Source organism: Choristoneura fumiferana, chromosome 22 (assembly GCF_025370935.1).
Source record: "Choristoneura fumiferana chromosome 22, NRCan_CFum_1, whole genome shotgun sequence".
NCBI lineage: Eukaryota > Metazoa > Arthropoda > Insecta > Lepidoptera > Tortricidae > Choristoneura > Choristoneura fumiferana.
The window spans coordinates 11,920,952-11,933,126 of record NC_133493.1 but is presented as its reverse complement, the minus strand read 5'-3'; the positions used below and the strand labels follow the sequence as shown (position 1 = coordinate 11,933,126).

Here is a 12,175-nt window from a genome sequence, read left to right as displayed (position 1 = left end):
ATCGCAGTCTAAACAGGGTTTTTGCTAATATAATATGTTCAAAGTTTGTAATTTTCACCATCAATGTATTACAGCACTGGGACTAAGAAAAAATCGCGAGCAAGTGCGGGTAGTTTCGAGATACGAGGCCGACACTAATGTGTAATTAGGTGCGGGTAGTAAAGACTCGCGTTGCTAGCGAACGTGAATATGGTATCCTGACATAATAAGTCAGTCACAGTCAAAAATATTTTATTCCATTATAGGCTTATAAAAACTATGATCGTTCACAAAAAATATCTACAAATATATGCATGACTGGAACGTCGAGGTTATTATGCTCGTTTTGTTTAAGCGTCAAGTCCCAGGTGTTGTTATATTATGATGTTGCGAAATGCAGCAGGCGCTCTCGCTAGTTCACCATCTCTTTCTTCCCTCACTTATACCGGTGGCAAAAAAAGAATGGCGAAAACGATATTGGTTAGACAATAAGCCCGTCGAAACAAAAAAAGAATTTTTTTATATCATGCTGAAATTTTAACTACCTCACTTCCCTTATCCCTAAGCGTTTCTAAGTCCCGTGACTTTCTGTATTGTCGCAAAAAATGGTTCTAGGTACTTCGAAGCACGTGTCTACATGGTGTGTAATCTCATGATTCGGCCTGAGCAGGTGTTGAGGTGGGACACCTGCGGACCGAGGCTCGCGGAGGAGGCCCTGGAGGAACTCCGAAGAAGACTCCACAACGGGTTCGCCATTACACATGGACGGTATTCCACCTGGAAAGAGAAAAGCTGAAGTGAGCGATAGAGGGATAACATGAAGAAAGACTTTATTTTCAACACTGGTAACACACACAAACAGAAAAACATAACATTAATGGTAACGCCAAATAAGTACGTTTGAATTTCGCGCGCTTTTAATGCGCCTTTTGCTTTCGTGCAAATTTTATTACTTCCAAAAAAGTTGCTTAGGTTGGCAGTCAGTATAACCACCATATCCTATGTCCTTTTCCCTCCCCGCACGCCTACGTATCTTCTATCGCATCGCGCGCGCGTCACGAGCGCGCCCTGATTGGCGGATTTAAACGCGGCTCGCCGAGCGCCAGCCAACATGGAGATAGAAGGAGTTCGAGAGAAATGTCGACACGCGCATGATCTTGTCGCTGTAAAATATTGGTATTCAGGACTTTGTTCCATCTTTTGGTGCCTCTCGATTCGTCGCGAGTGCTACTTGGTGAAGGAAGCTGAGGTGGCCACCGTTTTAGACTTTTTACGAACACTTGGTGCTGTTTAGTGGTGAAACGAACGGGCTACGCCCTACTGGATTGTTCTGGTCCGCTCCGTCCTTGGACGCTGGACCCTGGACCCTGGACATCGTGCACTGGGAGCTACGCAAGGATCCTCAAGGTAGGCGTGCTCTTCCATCTACCACTGACTGCCAACGTAGATTGTCTACCATAACCCCTTTATTAAATACAGTCCACTCTTGCTGGTGGCTGTTCCTCCATACCTACACCTCAGGCCGTATAGAAACCTTCGTTTCTCCGTGCCTCGCATCAGGTTTTCCAATTCCTGACTCTCGTTCCTTCCGCGCTAACATTTTTGGTTCCTTCGAGCCTGGATAGGTATTAACCTACCAGCATCTAGTTAGGTATTTTATTCCATAACCTAAAATAAAAACCGCTAGTTTTAGGCTAAATTCGTTTAGTTCTACACTTAAGATACCTAGGTTTAAATACTAATACGTATCCATTTACTCCCGCCCTTATAGGTATTGCCTAAAACACCGTCGTTTAGGTTATTATCTATAAGTTAAATAAATCCTATTCGTAGGTTTTAACAATTTGTTTAATAAGTTACTATAAGGAAACGTTATATTTTGTACTGCATTCGTGCTTTAAAATATTTAGTTCTTTTGCTAGCTTAAAACATAATATCTTACCGCTAACTTATCCTAAAACATAATATCTAACCGCTAACTTATCCTACATTAACTATAAATTGTAACAGCAGTTTGGGTAACTACCTACCTAACCTTTTCGTTTTAAAACGAGCGGCATACCCACTCGTCGCTAGGTAGCTATATATACGTGCGTATACGGGCATCGAGAGCGCTCGCCGCACGCGCCTCGCCTCGCCGCTCTGTAGGCATATAGGTACATACCCATACTGACCATACCCACTGGTTGTATAAAACGATATTTTCGCGTGTCGCTATGGCTAAACAAAAGGAAAGTAGTTCTGGCGATAGCAAAGACTTAAACATGGATTACGAGTCTGATTTGTTTATGTTGGAAGAGCGACGTAATATCCTTTTTCAATTAGTTCAAAACATATACGAAAGTGCCCTTAAAGCTCACACGAGCTCAGAGCTTAGAGAAATTCCTCTGCTCCGTCGCGACTATCGATGAAGTTCGCACAGAGTTTAAAAATTTAGTTAATGAGTATAATCAAACATTGCTTAAAAATAAAATTGGCGCGAAACCTAATTACCAGCCAATTATTGCTTTCGAAGAAATGTTCTGCCGCATTAAGCGTGTGATACAACAATGCGAAACACCTTCGAGGGCAGAACTCGGTCCAATCATGCCTAAATTACCTGCTTTACCTCCATTGGAGCTCATGTCATTTGACGGTGATATTCGAAATTGGCCTCTATTTTATGCAAGTTTTAAGTCAAGAGTGCATAACAACCCATCGCTGTCAGATGACGACAAACTGTATTATTTAATAGGCAAGTTGTCGCCAAGGGCCCAGGCTGTGTTCTCGGGAATAACGCCGTGCGCTGATAACTATCAGCTGATCGTCAGCTGTCTGGTCGATAGGTATCAGGACACACGGACGCTCGCGTCCACTTATTTAGACCAAATAAATAACTTTAAAATGACTGGCCCCGCTTCTTCGTCCAACTTACAACTATTTATGGATAAGTTTGTCACGGCCGCGAATGCAATTAAGCATCTTAATCTGAATGATCTGGCGGATTACATGTTATTACACACCGCCTTAAAAAAGTTGGACGACGAAACGGTCCTCGCGTTCGAAATGAAATATCGCGACGTGAAAATGCCGACGTTCGGTAATCTTTCTGATTTCATCAAAAGTCAGTATAGAGTGTATCAAAATACGCAGCCTAGCATTAGTGCAGGCCCGTCGCGATCTTCCAGTAACACGCAACCGCCTAAACTTAAGCGAAGCGAAGCGAAGATGCCTAACGCTCAGAGTTACGTAGCCAGCGCGATACCTACTAAGTGTCTGTGTCAGAATATCGTACACGAACATTTCTTTAAATGTCCCACGTTCAGTACTATGACGCCAGTTGAACGTTTCAAATGCGTTAAAGAAAATAATGGATGCATTAATTGTTTAAGTTTGAAACATCGATGCCGTGATTGTGGTTCAAACTCAAAGTGTCGCAACTGCCAACAGAAACATCACACCTTATTGCATAGGATAAAGTTCATAATGAAACGTCGCCCGGCCCGGCGGTCGGCTCGCCGCCGCCACATCCCGCGCAGCCCGCTATTGAGTCTCGCCGCCGCCATTGCCGAATGACGCAATAACGTCGTGTAACACGTCCATTGCCGCGCATGTGAGTGACGTGCCTGATAAGGTCACCATACAAAACGCGCAATGTATACAACGTACAACGATATTGCTCTCTACCGCTCAAGTGTTAATCTACGATAGTAGTGGCAAATCACAAATAATTAGATGTTTGTTAGATTCGGCATCTCAAAGTAATTTTATTACTCAGGATTGTTGCACACGTTTGGGTTTGAACTACAATAAAAAATCTCGCATGATTGTTCGCGGTATAGGCGGCGCGGAAAAATCTATTAAAGGCACGGCTGACTTTAAGATATATTCGCGATTTAACGAAAATACTAGTTTTGATGTATCGGGGCTCGTAGTAGACCGTATCACGGACAACCTGCCGACGGTGCCCGTGAACGTATCCATGTTGTCCCACATATCGTCGCTTCCGCTGGCCGATGAGTCGTTCGCGTCGCCCGCCTCGGTGGATGTGCTACTCGGCGCATCTATATTTCCGCACCTGTTGCTACCTAACATGGTACATAGCAGTGTACCCGACATACCGCCCGCTATACAAACAGTATTGGGATATATTATGATGGGTTCAGTTCCTGCCGTAGTACAGGCCCCATATAAATATAAATTCACAACTGCTTGTTGCGCTGTCGTCCATGAGTCGCCGTTGGACCAAGTTCTTAAGAAGTTCTGGGAGCTTGAAGAGGTTACCGCTCCGCCCGCTCACAGTCGCGATGACCTGGAATGTGAACATCACTTTCGCACCACCACTACTCGCGATGATAGTGGTAGGTACACTGTCGCGTTGCCTTTTAGTGATGACGTGTATAAGTTGGGTGATTCTCATACCGCCGCCTATCGCAGGTTTTTATGCCTCGAAAGAAAGCTGGAGGCATCCAGCGCGTTACGTACCGCCTTTGACGATATCATTCGCGAATACGTCAATAAGGGATACTTATCGGAGGTAACGACTGACGTAAATAGTGTCGGATATTTTATACCGACCCTTGTAGTTATTCGTAGCGACAAGGATACTACGAAATTTCGCATGGTTTTAGATTCGAGCTGCAAAACGACAACAGGCATGTCTCTCAATGACGTCTTGCACTCGGGCCGAATCTACAGGGTGATCTTTTTTGTATACTTCTAAACTTTAGGTTATTTAAAATCGCCCTTACCGCAGACTGTCGTCAAATGTATTTGCAGATAGGAGTGCATGAATCCGATCGCCGTTTTCAACGGATCTTGTTCCGATTTCACCCGCAAGACCCTATGAGTACCTATGAGTTTAACCGAGTATGCTTCGGCATGAAGTCGAGCCCATTCCACGCGCTGCGCGTAGTGCATCAGCTTATCGCGGATGACGGTGAGCAGTTCCCTATCGCGGCGACCATAGCGTCTACCTCTACCTATATGGATGACGTCTGTTTCAGCATTATGGCTGACGACTCGGCGACCAATGACGAGACTGTGGCTATAGCTGCGAGCAAAGAGCTCATAAATCTGTTCAAACGTGGTCAGTTTGATCTTGTCAAGTGGACGTGCAATTCGGAAAGCGTGTTGCGTGAGATCCCTGCTTCGCACCGAGCGTCCACAGAGCTCGAAATAGATAAAGGTGTTCCTCAAAAAATCCTCGGTCTACATTGGAATAAAGTAGGGGACTTCTTTTATTTCAAGGTCAATGAACCTGATACAGCGTGTACCAAAAGGGCCATACTGTCAACCGTAGCACGTCTGTGGGACAACGTGGGCTTAGTAGCTCCCACCATTTTGTACGCAAAGCTTCTTATTCAGGAGCTATGGCTGATTAAGTGTGACTGGGATGAAACGCCTCCACAGCGTATTGTCGAACTGTGGGAACAGTTTTGTGCTGAGCTGCCGAGACTTAACGAGATTCGTATACCGCGCCATCTCGGGGTAGTGCAAGGTTGCACCGCGATGCTTTTAGGTTTCGGAGACGCTAGCGAGCGTGCTTACGGTGGCGTCGTGTACCTTAGGGTCGCTAATGGAGCTGACGTGACGGTTCAGCTGGTGTGTTCAAAATCAAAAGTAGCACCGCTGAAAACCGCTTCTGTAGCGAGACTGGAGCTTTGCGCTGCAGTTCTGCTCTCGAAGCTCATGCGTACGGTGTTAGATAACTTCGAACCACGCTATAAAATCAATCAGATCTATGCCTTCACTGACTCGAAGATCGTTCTTTGCTGGATTAATTCATCTCCTCACCGCTGGCAAACGTTTGTGGCCAATCGCGTCGTAAAGATAGTTGAGAACTTACCCGCCGATTGCTTCCACCACGTAGCTGGAGTTCAGAACCCGGCTGACTGTTTATCACGTGGCCTCTCGCCCGCGAAGCTTATAGGCCATCCGCTGTGGTACCAGGGACCGCCATGGGTTTTGAATGATCCGACAGAATGGCCCATAAAAGAACACGATCGCGATGCCGTCGGTGAAGGTGAAATACCTGAACTAAAGCCACTAGCACATGCCGTCACTACGGATAGTGCCGAGTCTCCCCTTTACACACTCGCACAGCGGACCTCATCTTGGTCAAAACTATTGCGAATCACGGTTTACGTATGCCGTTTCTTAAAATTACTGCCGCGCAGAGCGACGGTTTCCAGATCTGACTTGGAAGTAGCGGAAAAGAAAATTATAACCTCTCTTCAGAATGTTCACTTCAGACAAGACATTCAAAATTTGAAAAAAAAGAACCATGTTCTCCCACATTACAAAAGCTGCATCCGTTTTTAGACGAGGACGGTTTAATTCGCGTTGGCGGCCGTCTGACAAATGCTAAAATTGATTACGTGCAGAAACATCCGTTTGTGTTCCGCGTCGCGATCACGTCGTGGATATGGTAGTTGATTACTATCACAAGAAGCATTTGCATGCCGGCCCCGAACTACTGATGTCCTTACTCAGGTGTCAGTACTGGATACTCGCCGCTCGACGAGTAATCCGTCATCGCATCCACAACTGCAACACTTGCTTTAGAGCAAAACCACGACCTTCTTTGCCGCTCATGGCTGACTTGCCGGATTGCCGCGTCAACCAAGCAGTTAAACCTTTCACGCACACAGGATGCGACTACGCTGGTCCTATCCAGTATACGCCAGTGCGTGGACGAGGCGTCAAAAGCCGCAAAGCATGGCTGTGTATTTTCACGTGCCTCACGACACGTTGTCTCCATTTAGAGATAGCGACAGAGTTGAGTACTGTAAATTTCTTGTCAGCATTAAAGCGTTTTTTATCGCGTCGCGGTCCAGTACAATGTATGTACTCGGACCAAGGAACCAATTTCATTGGCTGCCGATCATACTTACGTGACCTTTACAAGTTTCTCGACCAGTACCGACCCCACTTTGAAAACCAACTTTCGGAAAATCGCATTGATTGGAAATTCAATCCACCCGCATCTCCCCATTTCGGAGGAAGTTGGGAAAGTATGGTTAAGCTCGTTAAGAATCATCTGTTCAAGGTCGTTGGACAGCAGATATTGTCTTACGAGGAGCTGCTGACTGTGCTAGCCCAGGTCGAGGCACTTGTAAACTCGCGCCCGCTCACTGCTATGAGTAGCGACCCCGCAGAGCCTGCTGCACTCACGCCGGCTCATTTTCTCCACACGGCGCCACTACTCTCCTTGCCCACTCCGTATGTGGAAAACTTAAATTTGCAAGAGAGATATTCTCTCCTCGACAAAATTGTAAAAAGTTTCTGGCAGCGATGGCGAGTTGAGTACTTGCATCAATTGCAATCTCGCGCGAAGTGGACACACACAACCACGCCTATTCAAATAGGTACAGTTGTTGTCATTATAACCGACAACATACCACCGTTTTCTTGGCCTTTGGGTATAGTGGACGCTGTTCATCCGTCGAAGGATGGTACTACGCGTGTTGTTACTGTTAGGACCACTAAGGGTACTTTTACGCGCCCCGTTGTTCGATTATGCCCATTACCTAGTCAATAAGTCTGCAGCTCCCTTTGCTCAATAATTTTAGTCGTAGGTAGCTAGTAGTAATAAGTAAGTTATTGGAGTTTCAGACTCTATATGTAGATCTTAAATTTTAATTCTTAGTTAGCTAAGCATAAATTGCCGAGTGTTTGCTCCTTTATTATAATGTAATGTTTGTAAAGGCAACCCTTTAACGGGGGGAGGAAATGGTAACGCCAAATAAGTACGTTTGAATTTCGCGCGCTTTTAATGCGCCTTTTGCTTTCGTGCAAATTTATTACTTCCAAAAAAGTTGCTTAGGTTGGCAGTCAGTATAACCACCATATCCTATGTCCTTTTCCCTCCCCGCACGCCTACGTATCTTCTATCGCATCGCGCGCGCGTCACGAGCGCGCCCTGATTGGCGGATTTAAACGCGGCTCGCCGAGCGCCAGCCAACATGGAGATAGAAGGAGTTCGAGAGAAATGTCGACACGCGCATGATCTTGTCGCTGTAAAATATTGGTATTCAGGACTTTTGTTCCATCTTTTGGTGCCTCTCGATTCGTCGCGAGTGCTACTTGGTGAAGGAAGCTGAGGTGGCCACCGTTTTAGACTTTTTACGAACACTTGGTGCTGTTTAGTGGTGAAACGAACGGGCTACGCCCTACTGGATTGTTCTGGTCCGCTCCGTCCTTGGACGCTGGACCCTGGACCCTGGACATCGTGCACTGGGAGCTACGCAAGGATCCTCAAGGTAGGCGTGCTCTTCCATCTACCACTGACTGCCAACGTAGATTGTCTACCATAACCCCTTTATTAAATACAGTCCACTCTTGCTGGTGGCTGTTCCTCCATACCTACACCTCAGGCCGTATAGAAACCTTCGTTTCTCCGTGCCTCGCATCAGGTTTTCCAATTCCTGACTCTCGTTCCTTCCGCGCTAACAATCAACTTACACATAACAGATCGTGAAAAAAAAGGGGAGAAGGAGGGTTATTTATCTTCCTGTGGGGAGGCTACAATAGAGATCTCTATCCAGGCAGTTGTTATGCCTGGGGACTGAAGTCCAAACAAAGAGCGTTGGTTGTTGTATATATGCACCCGAGTTGGGAAATTTCGATGGCACACTGTAGTACAGTTTCTTTATTTGCTTACTAGTTGGCGCTAGGGGGTCGCCACACTACGAATATTATAAAAGCGAAAATTTGTGAGTGTGTGTGTATTTTACTCAGGGTTCAAAAATATCAGATATTTATTATAAATATCAAAATATCGGATATTTATGACATATATCCGATATATATCAAAGTTTGATATTATATGTATCCATTTTGTATGAAAGCCATATATATTATTATTTGTAAAATAAATGAAGTAAAATTGTTTCTGAACTTTATCAATTACTTTCTTTGTAAAAAATAATAGAATAAACACAACAAAAACTCTTTCGTAACGAAATTTTTCTGACACGACTGTCGCCATTAACGCCGGCAGAAGTGTTGCCATGGATTAGAACTTACTATTAGAAAGTATCTTTTAACTAATGCAACGCCATCTACATTTGGGAAGTTGAAATACAGTAACAAAGGCCAAAAACTAGCCAAAAATTACTGAACAATATTAAAGTTTTTAAACCAGTTTTTGTATTGATATATATATAATAAAAAAAGCATTTGATATATATTGGATATATATTGGATGTACTTTATATTGGGCAGATATAATTAGTAATATGTGCATTAAAACTTCCTGCACATTTCAAAACATACTGGCTGAATGAACTTTCCGCTTTCTCCCGCGCGGCGGAACCACCAAGAGTCTCGCAAAATTGACAGCTAAAAATGTTTGCCGGCCGGCGCGCGCTCTTTCAAATTATTCATAAAAAACTGTGAAAGTGCTGTGATTGTGTCTTAAATGTGTCCCTGGGACTGAGGAATAGAGCCAGGACAAACTGTAAGTGACCTATATCTTGCCCAATTCGGTTTTGCTAATTATTTCAATATTCAAATGTCGTAGTTCAAACATTGGATATATATCATGATATATTCTCAAACCCTGATTTTACTCCTTCTCACTAAAATGGGAGGATTTGGACGAAATTTGGTATGAAGATAACTGAACATCTGTAATAACACAGGCTACTTTTTATCCCAATATATCATTATATCTCAGGATCAGGATAAAATTTTGAAATTATATCTATATATGATATGAAATTTGACACTGTTGCTTATAATGCAATATCAATATAGATATAGACCACAGTATGATTTTTGGGAATTTCTGAATTTGTAAAAAAAAAAGGCTGAGGCTGACATAGTCACATTATGGTGTAGGTAGGCGCTTAAGGCTTGTTAAGATATAAAAAAAAACTATAGTATACCTCAATTAAAATCCCTTTGAAGGTCTGATTCATCATAACCGACCCAAGCTTGACACAGAAATCTCCAAGTTCGAACCTCGGTCCTTTACTCTCAATCTTGGTTTGTTTCTTGGAAGTGTAGTGTTGCGCTAGCTTCATCATGAACAGATCGAAGAGTCCGTCGGCCACAACATGGATGTTCTTTGTACCACTTTCTAGGATGGAGAATACTGATGCTGGCTGTTCAGAGTTATGAAGGATGTGGACAGTTTTTGTGGCGCCTGGTTAATTGTAAATAAATTGGCATTAAAAAAGTTTTAAAATATAAGATTAAAAAATATATAAAGTATAAAACTCATTTTGTGCAAAATCCAGACCCAGATTCGCACTTGACCAATATTTTAGTTGGTAGCAATTATTAGACCCCAGACATGATTTACTAATCAATAGTTTATTTACGGATCCCAAAAGACTATCGCTATCAAGGGCAGAGCCACTGTTGTAGGCACAATGCCCACAACCCTTGTTAAGTATTAAAATGCGCACTCTGTGGTCTTGATTAAAAAACTGTCTGTGACACTGACATATCTGTCAACTTTACTTTACTTTCTATGTACGCCATTGTGTTGTAGCTCTGCTGCTAATAAAACAACAAACTGGTATCGAAGTACTTTTATTTATTTTTTTATTGAGAGAAATCGACATGATGCTGGCTCAATCGTAAAGTATAGCCAAAATTTAAAAAAAAAGTACTTTTATTGGCTATGACGATAACATCTCAACAACCCTAATAGACTTGTGATTGTGACTACACACTTTCACGGTCTATTGAGATGCTTGGATGGCTAATGTCTTGAACCATATGGAAAATACAAACTGAGACATGGATGCACAGAAAAACCAGAAAAAGAGACCAGCGCTGGGAATCGAACCCAGGTCCTCAGCAATCCGTGCTGAGCACTGGTCTCTTTTTCTGGTTTTTCTGTGCATCCATGTCTCAGTTTGTATTTTCGATATGGTTTCACGGGATACCCGTAAAAGTAACAAATTTGGAGTTGAAATAAAAAATACAAAAAGACTCCAAATAACCAATCATAATGTCTTGAAGCGCGGAAAAAGGGAAATAATCAAATTCCAAAAGTCGTTCAGGCATGAGTCATGATTGTTCATGGGCAAGTTCTTGCTCCGACTCGCACTTGACTGATTTTCTGGTGCCTGTGACCACAACCTTTTTTGAGGGCTGGATGTGTGCCCCATTGTGTACTTATTGTGTACAGCTATGTTCACATTGTGTACTTAAAGCAAGCCCTGGATGTTTGATCCCTAGTAGGGACAGATATTTGTATGAAACATTATGAATGTTTGTTCTATTTTAGTAATACATTTTAGCATGTTTATTTGTTGCCTTGTATACAAAGTGTCCAGTGATATTTATTCTTAACCTTATTTCTTAAATTACTCACCCATTTGTGGATGTGATAGAAAACTCTCGCAATCGACTAGGAACTGTCCTTGCTGAGTGGCTCCTAACGCCAATAACCGCTTGGTTAAAAGTTCAATCACATATGTACCGGTTTTGTTTTCTGGCACTGGGTACTGCTGCAAACTGCAACATAACACCATTTTTAGGAGACTAGGTACGTAAGTAGTTTAATAATATTTGGGTTTCGGTCTCTGGATTCTGGGTTGGCCAGGGACCTAGTTACCACCTGCCACCAGCCACCTAATTGTTTTTTTTTATATAATATGTTAGTCTGTAAGGTATTTATTGTATGGGCCATGTTGCTTGAATTAAACGGTTTATTAAAAAGACAATTACTTACACCGTCACACCCATAATGGCAGTTTTGTTGATAAATAAAATAATAATTAAAAATTTGGATGAGTTAACGCAGATAATACAGCATTTCTTGCCACCAACGATGTCAAATAAGTCGGTGTATGGACTTGTCGAACAAAGAAGAATAATTTAATTTAAATAGATATCTGCGATATAGTAAAATTAACAAAAATAGTAAATAACAACACACGACTTCTTAAAATGTCAACCTAATGTCAACTGACTGATGCTGATGATTGATTGACTGTCAAAAGCTTAAAGGCGCGGCCACATGAAATCGCTCAACGCTCGTTTCCAGTGTGAAATCTGTTATTAACTTTTTAAGACTCAGCAGGAATCGTGCTGCAAGGGAGGCGTTGGTTTCAGCAGCCAACCTGAGCAAGTATGACACGGGAATGTTTGTGGGTATTTTAGCTCAGCCGGACTCAGACATTGGCGTTGATGCTTTTCAGGTTGGCTGATGTAACAAGGAATTAGTTACTGTACTTTTTTGTTCTGGTTAGTT

The 12,175-nt window shown here is 43.0% G+C and overlaps 1 pseudogene; it reads right to left on the bottom strand.

Moving 5' to 3' along the window:
- Positions 1 to 540: 540 nt before the first annotated feature.
- On the bottom strand, positions 541 to 11,888 carry LOC141440406 (mediator of RNA polymerase II transcription subunit 20-like; annotated as a pseudogene).
- Positions 11,889 to 12,175: the final 287 nt, after the last annotated feature.